We start from the raw sequence: 10,354 nt of genomic DNA, 5'->3' as shown, positions 1-10,354 counted from the left end.
CATTGTCTTCTATTTTTTCATTCTTTTGGATCTGTTTTATAATATCTTGATTTTTCGTAAAATCATTAACTTCCATTTGACCCATTCTAATTTTAAAGGAATTATTTTCTTCACTGAGTTTTTGGACTTCCTTTTCCATTTGCCAATTTTGCCTTTTTAAGGCATTGTTCTCCTCATTGATTTTTTGGACCTCTTTTGCCATTTGAGTTAATCTATTTTTTAGATATTATTTTCTTCAATATTTTTTATGGTCTCCTTTAGCAAGCTGTTGACTTGTTTTTCATAATTTTCTTGCATCACTCTTATTTCTCTTCCCAATTTTTCTTCTACTTCTCTTACTTGATTTTCAAATCTTCAAAAGATTTTCAAGCTTTTTTGAGCTCCTCCGTGGCCTGTGACCAATTCATATTTTTCTTGGAGGCTTTTGATGCAGGACTATTGATTTTGTTATCTTCCTCTGGTTCTCTTTTGATCCTCTTTGTCACCAATAAAAGATTCTATGATCTGATTTCTTTTCTTCTGTTTGCTCATTTTACCAGCCAATTACTTGACTTTTGAGCTTTTGCCACAGTAGAACTCTGCTTCCAGAGTGGAGTATATTGTGTCCTAGATTTCTGGAGTTTTGTGCAGCTGTTGTCAGAGTTATTTCTAGACACCTGTCTCAGAACTGTGAGTACTCCTTCTCCACAGTCGCCACAAGGTCTGCCATTCCAGTGCTCTTCCTCACCCCAGGACAGTTGCCCAAGACTGTAACCAAGATCCTAGGAAGGCAAAGCAAGAATCCTGCCTCAGCACCAGCAAAGAGATTCTTGCAGTTGCCCTCTGATTAGTCCCTTTGTTCCCCCACCCGCTGTGGCCCTGGCGCTTTGGAAGAAGCCACTGCTGTTGCTGCTGCTGCCACTGTTGCTGCTGCTGAAGCTGTCAACATAACTACTGCCAGGGAGGGAGGGACTGAACTGTGCTCTTCTCTCACCCAGTTCCAGGAGAGTTTCCCCACTGACCTTTTACTTTCTCTTTAGTGTTTGTAGGTTAAGAAGTCTGGAAACCATCACAGCTGCCAGTGATTCAGTCCCCTGAGGTCTACACCAGCCCGGTTTCTGCTGTTGGTCTGTGCCTGTGTATCCCACAGGAGTCTGTGCTCTACTCCTAGCCTGGTTGTGATAGATCCTTCCTTTCATTTTTCCAGGGTGACTTTGTCTGGACATGTATTTAACTCTGTCATTTTGTGGGTTCTATAGCTCCAAAATTTCTTTAGAGTCATTTTTTGAGGTGTTGGAGTTGATTGGCAAATGAGCTCAAGCAAGTTCTTGCTTTTCCTCTGCAATCTTAGCTCCGATCACCCCACAGTTTTATTTCTTTAAAAAAAATCTTTTGCTTCATTTCTTCTAGGTATTCATGTAGTCTTCACAAAAAATCAATACTTTGTTTTGAGTCTCAGCTTACAGTTGTTGTGGCATTTGTTCCAAGGTCAGGAACCACATTTTCTTGGACTTTTGGGTGGAGTTTTTTTGTCTCCCTTCACCTTGCTCTGGGTCTCTTTATGTTCCTATATCATCTTTTACCTACCAGTGCTGGAATCCCATAAATCTTTGAGGGTCTTCAGGCCTTCTCTGCTATCTCAAGACAGGGTCTCAGGGACTTCAGAACCCACAGGCCTATGTCACCTGTCAGTGTTGTGGTACCACACTGACCATTGCCTGTTGCAGCTGTAGCTTTTTGGTGCTTCAATGCATTTCCTGACCAACTGACCATCTTGTTTCTTTTTTCAAGGAATCCCTTTCAGACAGAAAATCTTGCAGAATTCATGTGGCCTCTGTGGTCCCCATAGGGAGACAACTTATACTCTCTCTGGCTTTGTTGGTTTGTTCTCTTTCTTATTGCCCTCAGATTTCTGGTTGATCTCCTGTGAACTTCTAGAGTGGAAGAATTCACTAACTCCAGTTTCTTATTAGATTTATTGATCATTGTTTGGCCTGGTGCAAACTTCAGGCTTTTGGTAGAGTAAGTATGTGACAGTGAGTGATCTGCCTCCAGTACAGGCAGCCATCCGTTCCAGAAGTCCACAGGTAAAACATCAAATAGTATTTGTTTACCAAGCAGGTGTAGTGAAGACAATTGTTACAACAAACAGTTTTCCCAAATCAAAGACTACTCTCCCCTTCTACACACATCGGGAGAGCGGATTTGAAATTATAGTAAAGTGAGAATATATGTGGAGAATGTATTGATATAGGGGTAAGTCAAAACTCCAGATTTCTGGAAATATTTTTCTTCCTTCATGGAATCCTCAAGCAGTTCCCTACAGATATTGCTCTCTTTGAAGCACTGAGGATAAGTGGCCTTCTAGAGTCCCAGATCTTTGTTCACCTTGTGTCTGCTGCTTTGGTGAAGCCTATGATTTCTTAAAGTCTTTCAGCCTTTCAGAATTCACAGAGTTGTAAAGTGGATAACCCATCTCTGTGTACTTGGTTTCTGTCTCTATTTTAGTTGGATGTACTTTCTAACACGAGTATAATCTATCTGTCTGTTAATATAGTGAACGGGTAGAAGGAAAGAGAAGGAAAAGGCAAATCACTCTAGTATCTTTGCAAAGAAAACTCCAAATAGGGTCCCAAAGAGTTGGACACAATTGAAATGACTGGAGTGAATTCCCATTTCTCATGAAGATGAGTCTTCCTGATTTCAAGCTCTATTTACTGCACTACCTAGCTGCCCCCAAGACCAAACTTACTAATTAATTATATCAATGCCCCTTTTTGAAATTAACCCATTAGACTCTTGAATTGTTATTTTAAGCAACAACAATGAACAATAATAACTTTCTTTCTCTTGACTCTTTCCTCACAGTAGTTTGTTTTCTTTCTATTATAATCAGGAGACCAACCAATCAAGGCCCAGTCCTTAGAGTATACTCAAATTTGTCCTTCTGAATAATGAATAAGCCCAATATTTTCTGATTTCTTCCAATACAGTTCCTTAAGGTCTGGTGAGACTAATTCTTGCCATGAGTGATTAAGAGGCTAATACAGTATAATGATGAAGTCTTCTGATGACTAATGAGACAAGGACTGATGATTCAGGAGGCCCAGAGACAGAATTAAGTTTGAATTCAAAAGGGTGGCTATTTCCCTCCCTTGGTCCTTTTTTTCTTTTCCTTTCTAGCAGCAAGAATGGAAAGAACTGCTGAAAGTCACAAAATAGATGGAGGGAAAGTAGTAATCCTACCCAGCTCCTCACCTTCCATGTGACTATGAACTCATAACACTTTTGTTTCTTTTGTGTTTATTTTTCTTAATCTTAGAATATTTTGAGAGGGGAGTGCCCAGGCCACAGGTGAGAGGAGGAGATCCAACAAAGTCGTCAAAGGTCCAGCTGGCAACTAGATTTGTTAGTAGCAGTAACCAAGTCTGATGAGGAGCCAGCACAACAGTTTGGTTGGTGCATTGCTTGGCCCATCCTTGCAGAGAACTGACCTGCCTGCCAAGATACCTCGCCTAGAAAAGATCCAACCCCACTGAACAAAGGAACAACTTGTCATTCTTCAAAGTAGCCTCCTGAATTGGACTTGGGAAGAGACTGCTTAAAGGGAGAAAAGGACTCCTAGGGTCGAGTCATTATATATCTCAAACCTCATGTATTCTTTATATACCTGATAACATTTTTCCTGTAGATTTGAACCTACTCCCTCCCCTAAGGAGTAAATAAAGAGCTCTCCCACCTGTCAGTTTTTGGGTAATATTTTTATAATTTCAATCCCTGATAGATTTTCTCAGTAAATATTCCCTTATAAAAGTGAATTGATATCAATTTGTAGATTGACACTAGTTGGAGGGAGCATACTAGATGGGGGCCCATAACAGTATTAGAACTTCAGACTCAGGATTATGACTAGAATTTTGAGGGGAGACAACTGTTCCTCTGGAACCTAATCTGCTAGTCTAATACAGGTTAGGAAAATGAGCCCATACTACATTTTTACTTATAAATCAAGAACTAAATCAAAAAAGGAAATTGAGAGAAATGCATAGACATTTTAGTTTATAGCCCCTATATCCTTCCTTGGGCAATATTAAATCCTTTATAACCAAATTCTTTTTTATCATTCAATCAAGTCAATCAATAAACATTGCTAGGCATTGTGCTGGATACTAGAGGTATAAAGACAAAAATGAAACAATACCTTCTCCCAAATAATTTACTTTCATTTATGGCAAACAACATGTTTATACATTAAATATATGCAGAATAATTAAACAGAAATTTTGGGAAGAGACACTAGTACCTGGAAAGACTATTTAATGTTGGGACATCATTCAGCTCCATATTTTCTAAAAGAGAAAATGTTTTGGGGCCACCATTATCTGAGATGGTACCTACGTACCTATTCAAAGTTTTAAAATTGCAAATATGCTTTCTATCATAAATTGAATCAATGAGATAATGCTGGTATCCTGCACAATAGACACCATATTTATTTTTTGGCTATGACAACTCATAAAGAACAAGGTATAGAGGAGGCTCAGATCTGTGCTGCTTGAGAGAAAGATAACGTCAACCAACGTTGTTTTCATTTATTATCTCATTTGATCCAATCAAAAATTCTTTATAGGTAGGTTATTATTATTATTCCCATTTTACAGATAGGGAAACAGAATACCCACACAAATTAAATAAAAAAATTTTGACTGTAGAATGCTAAACTTTGAATCCCAGATGTACCACTTAGTAATAGTGGCACTTTCAGTCCTCATTTATTATATATTTTTTAGGATTTTTAGGCTTCTTCTCAATTTTATTAATATCTTAAACCTCTCTGTATCCAGTTTCCATCTCTACCTCAGTATAGCAAATTGAAAGAATTAAAACGAGCTTTAGCTTCCACCTCTGCAGTTACTTTACATGGAGAAACTCCATGATAAGTCATTTTACAAAGTGTACAGAAGGCATAATTGCAACTGGAACAGATGCCCATTGTACATCTTGGTTCTTTCATGACAGGAGTCTGACTGCATGGCCTGGGACAATACACTACATCTGCCATCAAGTCGAAAGTAGACTATAGAAGAAGTCGGTCATAACATGCAAACAACTCTTCTTCCACCAGTTCTTTAACCTGGCCAGGAGTAGCAACAGAGGAGCACTTTGGTTCTAGACAGTTGAGACAGTGCACCTGGCCATCCCTGATCTGGATTTCAAAGTAGTCCTTCAAACAGGCTTTGCAGTAGACATGCCTGCACTCCAGGAAGTACATACACTCACTGCCCAACTTCTCACAAAAGTAGATATTGCATAGGTACATCTTACTGTTAAAGCACTTTTTCTGCTGAGCTTGATCAAAGTCTAAGTTTTCCCGTATGAGGCTGGACAAAGACTCCACATCCTGCACAGCTCTCTCATCCACAAATTCTTCCTGGTCTACTATAGTGCCAGCTGCCCCTCCTCTCCCCCCCCCCCCCGGCCAAATCTAGTTCAGTGTTAGGAGGAGCCAGAGACGTCCTGCTCTGTACACTCCCCGGGGGGCCCATTTTGAGCTCGTAGGGAGAGGCAATGTTTAGGTATGTTAGGGTTTCTTCTTTGAGAAACTGCATCCAAGCAAACAGGACCACACAGCCACGATGTTCTTCCCACAGGTTGTCTAAATCCTTGCACAGTGCAGTTAGCTGAGTTGGTGAAAGCCATTTGTCCCTGAGGGTGAATGCTGGAGGGGAGGTTGATGGATAATCTGGTGGAAGTTCAAAATTCAGCATAAGTGGAGGCAGAAAGCAAATTGTATATTCAAAGCCACCATTCTGGAGACACTCCGTTGGATTGCCGCTCACAAATATTTTGAAATTCTGAGGCAAATCCAAACATATTCTGGTTTCTCCACCTTGAACAGACTCTGCTTTTTTAAATTCATCTTCATCATAAATACTTGCCAAGGCCAGCAATTCATCCTCCTGGGCTTCTCGGTCTTCTAACGATATTTAATTTCCCTTTTATTCTTCCTTTTCTTTTCCTTTCTTATTCTCTCCTGGCCTGGCAGGCAGCTTCCTCTAACCACAGAGCAACAGAACAGAATCTTCAGTCCTCATTTCTTCATCTATAAAATGTTGGTTTTGTTGAGTGGTTTCAATCTTGCCATTTCCTCCAGCTCATTTTACAGATGAGGAAACTGAAGCAACCAGGATTAAATGACTTGCCCAGAGAAACACATTTAGTACATTCCTGAAGTCAGATTTGAACTCACAAAGATGAATCTTCCTGTACAAAATGGAGGGGTCTAATTGGAATGTCTCTAAGACATCTTCTATTAGAAGGGGGTTGAATAAGAGGAGGTTAAATTAAAATACCTCTAAGCTCTGGGTCTATGAGCCCATGGTCCTATGATCTATGATCCAATCAAAGGTAGTACATCAACTATTATGCCCAGCTAATGTTTCTTCTGAGTTATTTAGGACAGTTGTTAGGAGAGCTTTCTGGGATCTTATACAATATTTTTCCTCCTCTAGAAGCATGAAGAGAGATTTGAGAAATGTACTTTCACTGGATTGGGAGAGAGGAAATGATGATACTTTGTTTAAGACTATTGAAATATTGCATATATCTGATGACTCATGTAGTCATCCAGTTCTTCCTGAGATCAGTCTGTGGGATGATAAAAACAGATAAGTCTGTCCCTGAGACTTCAGCGTGGCTGCATTTCAAACCAGAAACAGGGAAGGTTTTTATGTGTATTTTCATTTATTTTCTCATTCCATCCTTTCAGAATACTGGAATTTAACTCACCAGAGATCATTCCAACACATTTCATCTTCATTTAATCAAAGAGATATTTCTACTCTTTTTAGTTGGTCAAAAAATTTTCTATGTCCAGGATGTTGCTAGTTTTTGTTCTGTATTCCCCCACACACACACATTCTCCACAAGTGTGAACAATCTATATACTATGCAAATTAAATGTGTGCTATCCTCATTTACCCAGTGGACTTCAAAATAAGCCCTACCTTGTGAGCATATTAAAGTGAATTGAAATAGATGTAATCAGGATTTCTAAGAAGAAGTACTCTACCAGTCCAACCTGCTCTGCACTAAGACTTAGTTCTTGCTGTTCTACCACCAATAATTACCTATAAGCAGGAACCTTGGTATAAGAGTTCATATAGGTTCAATTATTTAAATATTATGATAGGAGCCACACCTACAAGGATCTTTGCTAGCAATCTAGCTATGTCTGTTTCATTTCACAATTATCTATTTCTTATCTCAATGAGAAGCAAAACAGTTAACTCCCTTTTAATTGTGTTGGAGCTGTGTGAGCTACAGAACGTCAATACCACACTCCCTCTTTGCTCACCAAATGCAAGGTTTTTCAAGCCATCCCTCACAGATGTCAGCAGACATCAGAGTGACTGAAAAGCAGCACTTCACGCTTTACATGAATATTCATCTGACCCTAGAAACTTGTCACTGGGGACAAAGCAAACAATCCCCAGTTACAACTAACGAAAAGGTGCTTTAAAGTGGATGGACCAGCTTATGTGGTCATAATAGGCAGCTAGTGCCTGCGCGTCTTCTAGCCTCACAGAGAACTTCCTCTTTCTCTGCTTTTTTCCCCTTTCTACTTTTTTTTTTCTCATACTGAACTTCTAATTAAATTTAACAGTTTCAAGAGTTTAAACTGTATACCTTTTTAATTGTGCCCTACTTTGTATTGGCGGATGCACAAGTCTGAAAATGGATATTACAGCATTTTATGATATAATATCACCCTAATTGGTGCTTCATAGGCCGTGGCTGAATTCTTTTCAATTAAGCTCTAAAATACAGTAACTGTTTCTCTCTGCAAATGCTGGAAAGCCATTCATAAGAGAGGACTGGTATTGCACAATTCCAAAGTACCTTAATGTGTCAAAAATGTTTTGTGAAGAAAGCAACACTGTAAATGCAATCACCTACATTGGTGTTCCCATTGTTAACTGGTAGTGAAAGTATTGCTAATTGTCCTGCATTTTAGCTGGGTTTTTAAAGCATTATGTAGTAAGTACACCGAAGGGTCAATTTGTGAAGTGAAATACTTAGCATGCAAAGCGTAATACAAGATGCTGTGTAATACTTGACCTCTCAGCATAATAAATGTAGCAGGGAAATGCTGTGCATTCAGTATTGACTGAATAGAGCCTTCGCAGTGGAACAAAACCAGAAAATGTTCTCTTCATTCCTTTTTTTTTCCTACTAAGCGAAAATTATTCTTTATAATGGCCATTGCAGCAATTAGCTGGCATTTGGTAGAATAAATGTGCAGAAATAGCAATTTCTTATTTTAAATGAGATTTTGTATGGAGCCTGCAAATTACTTGAGGTATATGAATAATTGTGCCTTCACTTTATCATACAGAATAGGGTGTGGGTGGGTATAAAGATTTCCTATTTGCAGTTAAATGTTTAGACATTTTATTATTTTAATTTCACTCACAGTCTGCCTAGATTGACCCTGCTTTTCCATTGATCATTTCATGTATGCCGGGAAGCAAGTGTGCAGATGACGGGAGACTTCCAATTAAGGCACTCTGTTTTTTATGAATGTGCCATGTAATCAGGTTTCCTCTGGAGAAACAGTGTTCAGAGTTTGGACTTCAAAATCATTACAATTTAACAGTCTGCATGGGGTTATCAATATTCATTTTAGGCAAGTGCAACAGGAAAACTATTTAGGTTTTTATCTAAACTTTTTAGTCTTAGCAGAATGTACCTTCATGTCTTCCTAGTTTATTTCACTAGTCTGAAGTAGGGTAGTTTTCTCTGCAAATACTTCATTTGATGACATCAGTGTCTTTGCAATTGATTATAAAGTGGATGAGTTAGGCAAAACTGAAATTATGAAATCTGCAGGGTGATTTTCAGGTTTAGAACATGCAATGAACTTGCTTACTCACTGAGAATTTAGGTAGCAGTTCAGTATTGGAAGTAAAATCCAGCAGAACAAATCAAGAACTACAAATATTTTTTTTTAAGAAAGAAGATAATGTTTTGGCCAAACTAAGAGAAGCATTTGTTGTGAAATGCTTATTTCATTTTTTCCAAGTCACAGTGGAGGGAGAAAGAACCCATGTATGCATTAAGAAAAATAATGCTGTGACAAAGAGGAACTTAAGATTTGTCTTTCTGCATCATGTGATAAAAATAAAAAGATCCCCATAGAACAAATGCTTCTCTTCATTTGGCCAATATATTAAACATTTTAGGTCTTCTTTTTAAAGAAACAAACCATTTATATTTATTAATTCTTCTTTGGAATTTTTTTTAGAAATGTTTTGCTTTCTTTTTTCCTTTCTCTAGGAAATTGGTTCAAGAATGACTCTTATCTTTGAAAGGATGGGTGATTATTTTTAGTGACTGAGCAGCATGATCTATATTATTCCTATTTTTTCCTCAGATGTGAAAGTACTTCAAAATAAATTATCTTTCCCTAAATTATTTTTCAATTATTATGCAATTCTTTATTTGTTATACTTATTGTGGATAAAGATGCCCTATTAACAAATGGAATGTCTTTTCCATCAAATAAAACTCTTGCTGCTTTTAAATCAGCAAAATCCTACTATGACCAAACTAACTCATGGTAAGAGCTGTTCTCACCTAACCAACTCCTCCTCTTTTCTGCTGTACACTCCCCTCAAGCCAGCCCTGTCCCTGAAAAAACAGAAACAAAAGCAAAAACAGCAAAAGAAAGCTGGCATTTTCTACTTTATAGATAAAATATTTGTTTAACGTATCTTGTGTGTTCGGATGGGCAGCTAGGTGGGTCAGTGGGTACGATGCTGAACTTGTAGTCAGGAAGTACAACTTAGACATTTATTAGCTATTGTGACTCTGGGCAAACCCCTTAACCTCATTCAATTTCAGTTTCTTCATCAGTAAATTTGAATAGCATATACCTCACAGGGCTGCGTGAGGATGAAATAGGATAACATATAAAAAACATTTTTTTAAACCTTTAAGTGCTATAAAAGTACAAGCAATTATGATATGTCCCTGAGAAATAGGCAAAAATGTCCCTGAGTGGAAATGCCCTGGGTAAGGCTTTGGAACACTAATTCTCCTCCTTAGCTAATGGTCTTGCCCCAGATATCTAGCAAGTTGTCCTATCACTAGCAGTCAGGGTACAAAGTTCTTTTTCATTGGCATTCATAAACACTTTCTGTTCTATATAAAGTTCAAGTGAATTTAATAAAGTTATACTGATTGTTTATTGCATGCAAAACAATGTGCTGGGAAGTATATTACAAAGAAAATGAAGTCATAATAACTTTAATTAACTTTCTTCCCTCCCCTCTCCTTCCTTCCTCCCTCCCTCCCTTCCTTCCTCCCTCCC

The 10,354-nt window shown here is 38.2% G+C and overlaps 1 pseudogene; it reads right to left on the bottom strand.

The window, feature by feature from the left end:
- Positions 1 to 4,756: 4,756 nt before the first annotated feature.
- LOC138156960 (E3 ubiquitin-protein ligase RNF14 pseudogene) lies at positions 4,757 to 6,056 on the bottom strand (annotated as a pseudogene).
- Between the last annotated feature and the right edge of the window lie 4,298 nt (positions 6,057 to 10,354).

This window comes from Petaurus breviceps, unplaced genomic scaffold (assembly GCF_028583685.1).
Source record: "Petaurus breviceps papuanus isolate PSGF00001 unplaced genomic scaffold, PetGlider_PUasm1.0 164, whole genome shotgun sequence".
Classification (NCBI taxonomy): Eukaryota; Metazoa; Chordata; class Mammalia; order Diprotodontia; family Petauridae; genus Petaurus; species Petaurus breviceps.
Note: the sequence above shows the minus strand (reverse complement) of the source record. Positions and strands in the feature narration are given on the sequence as shown.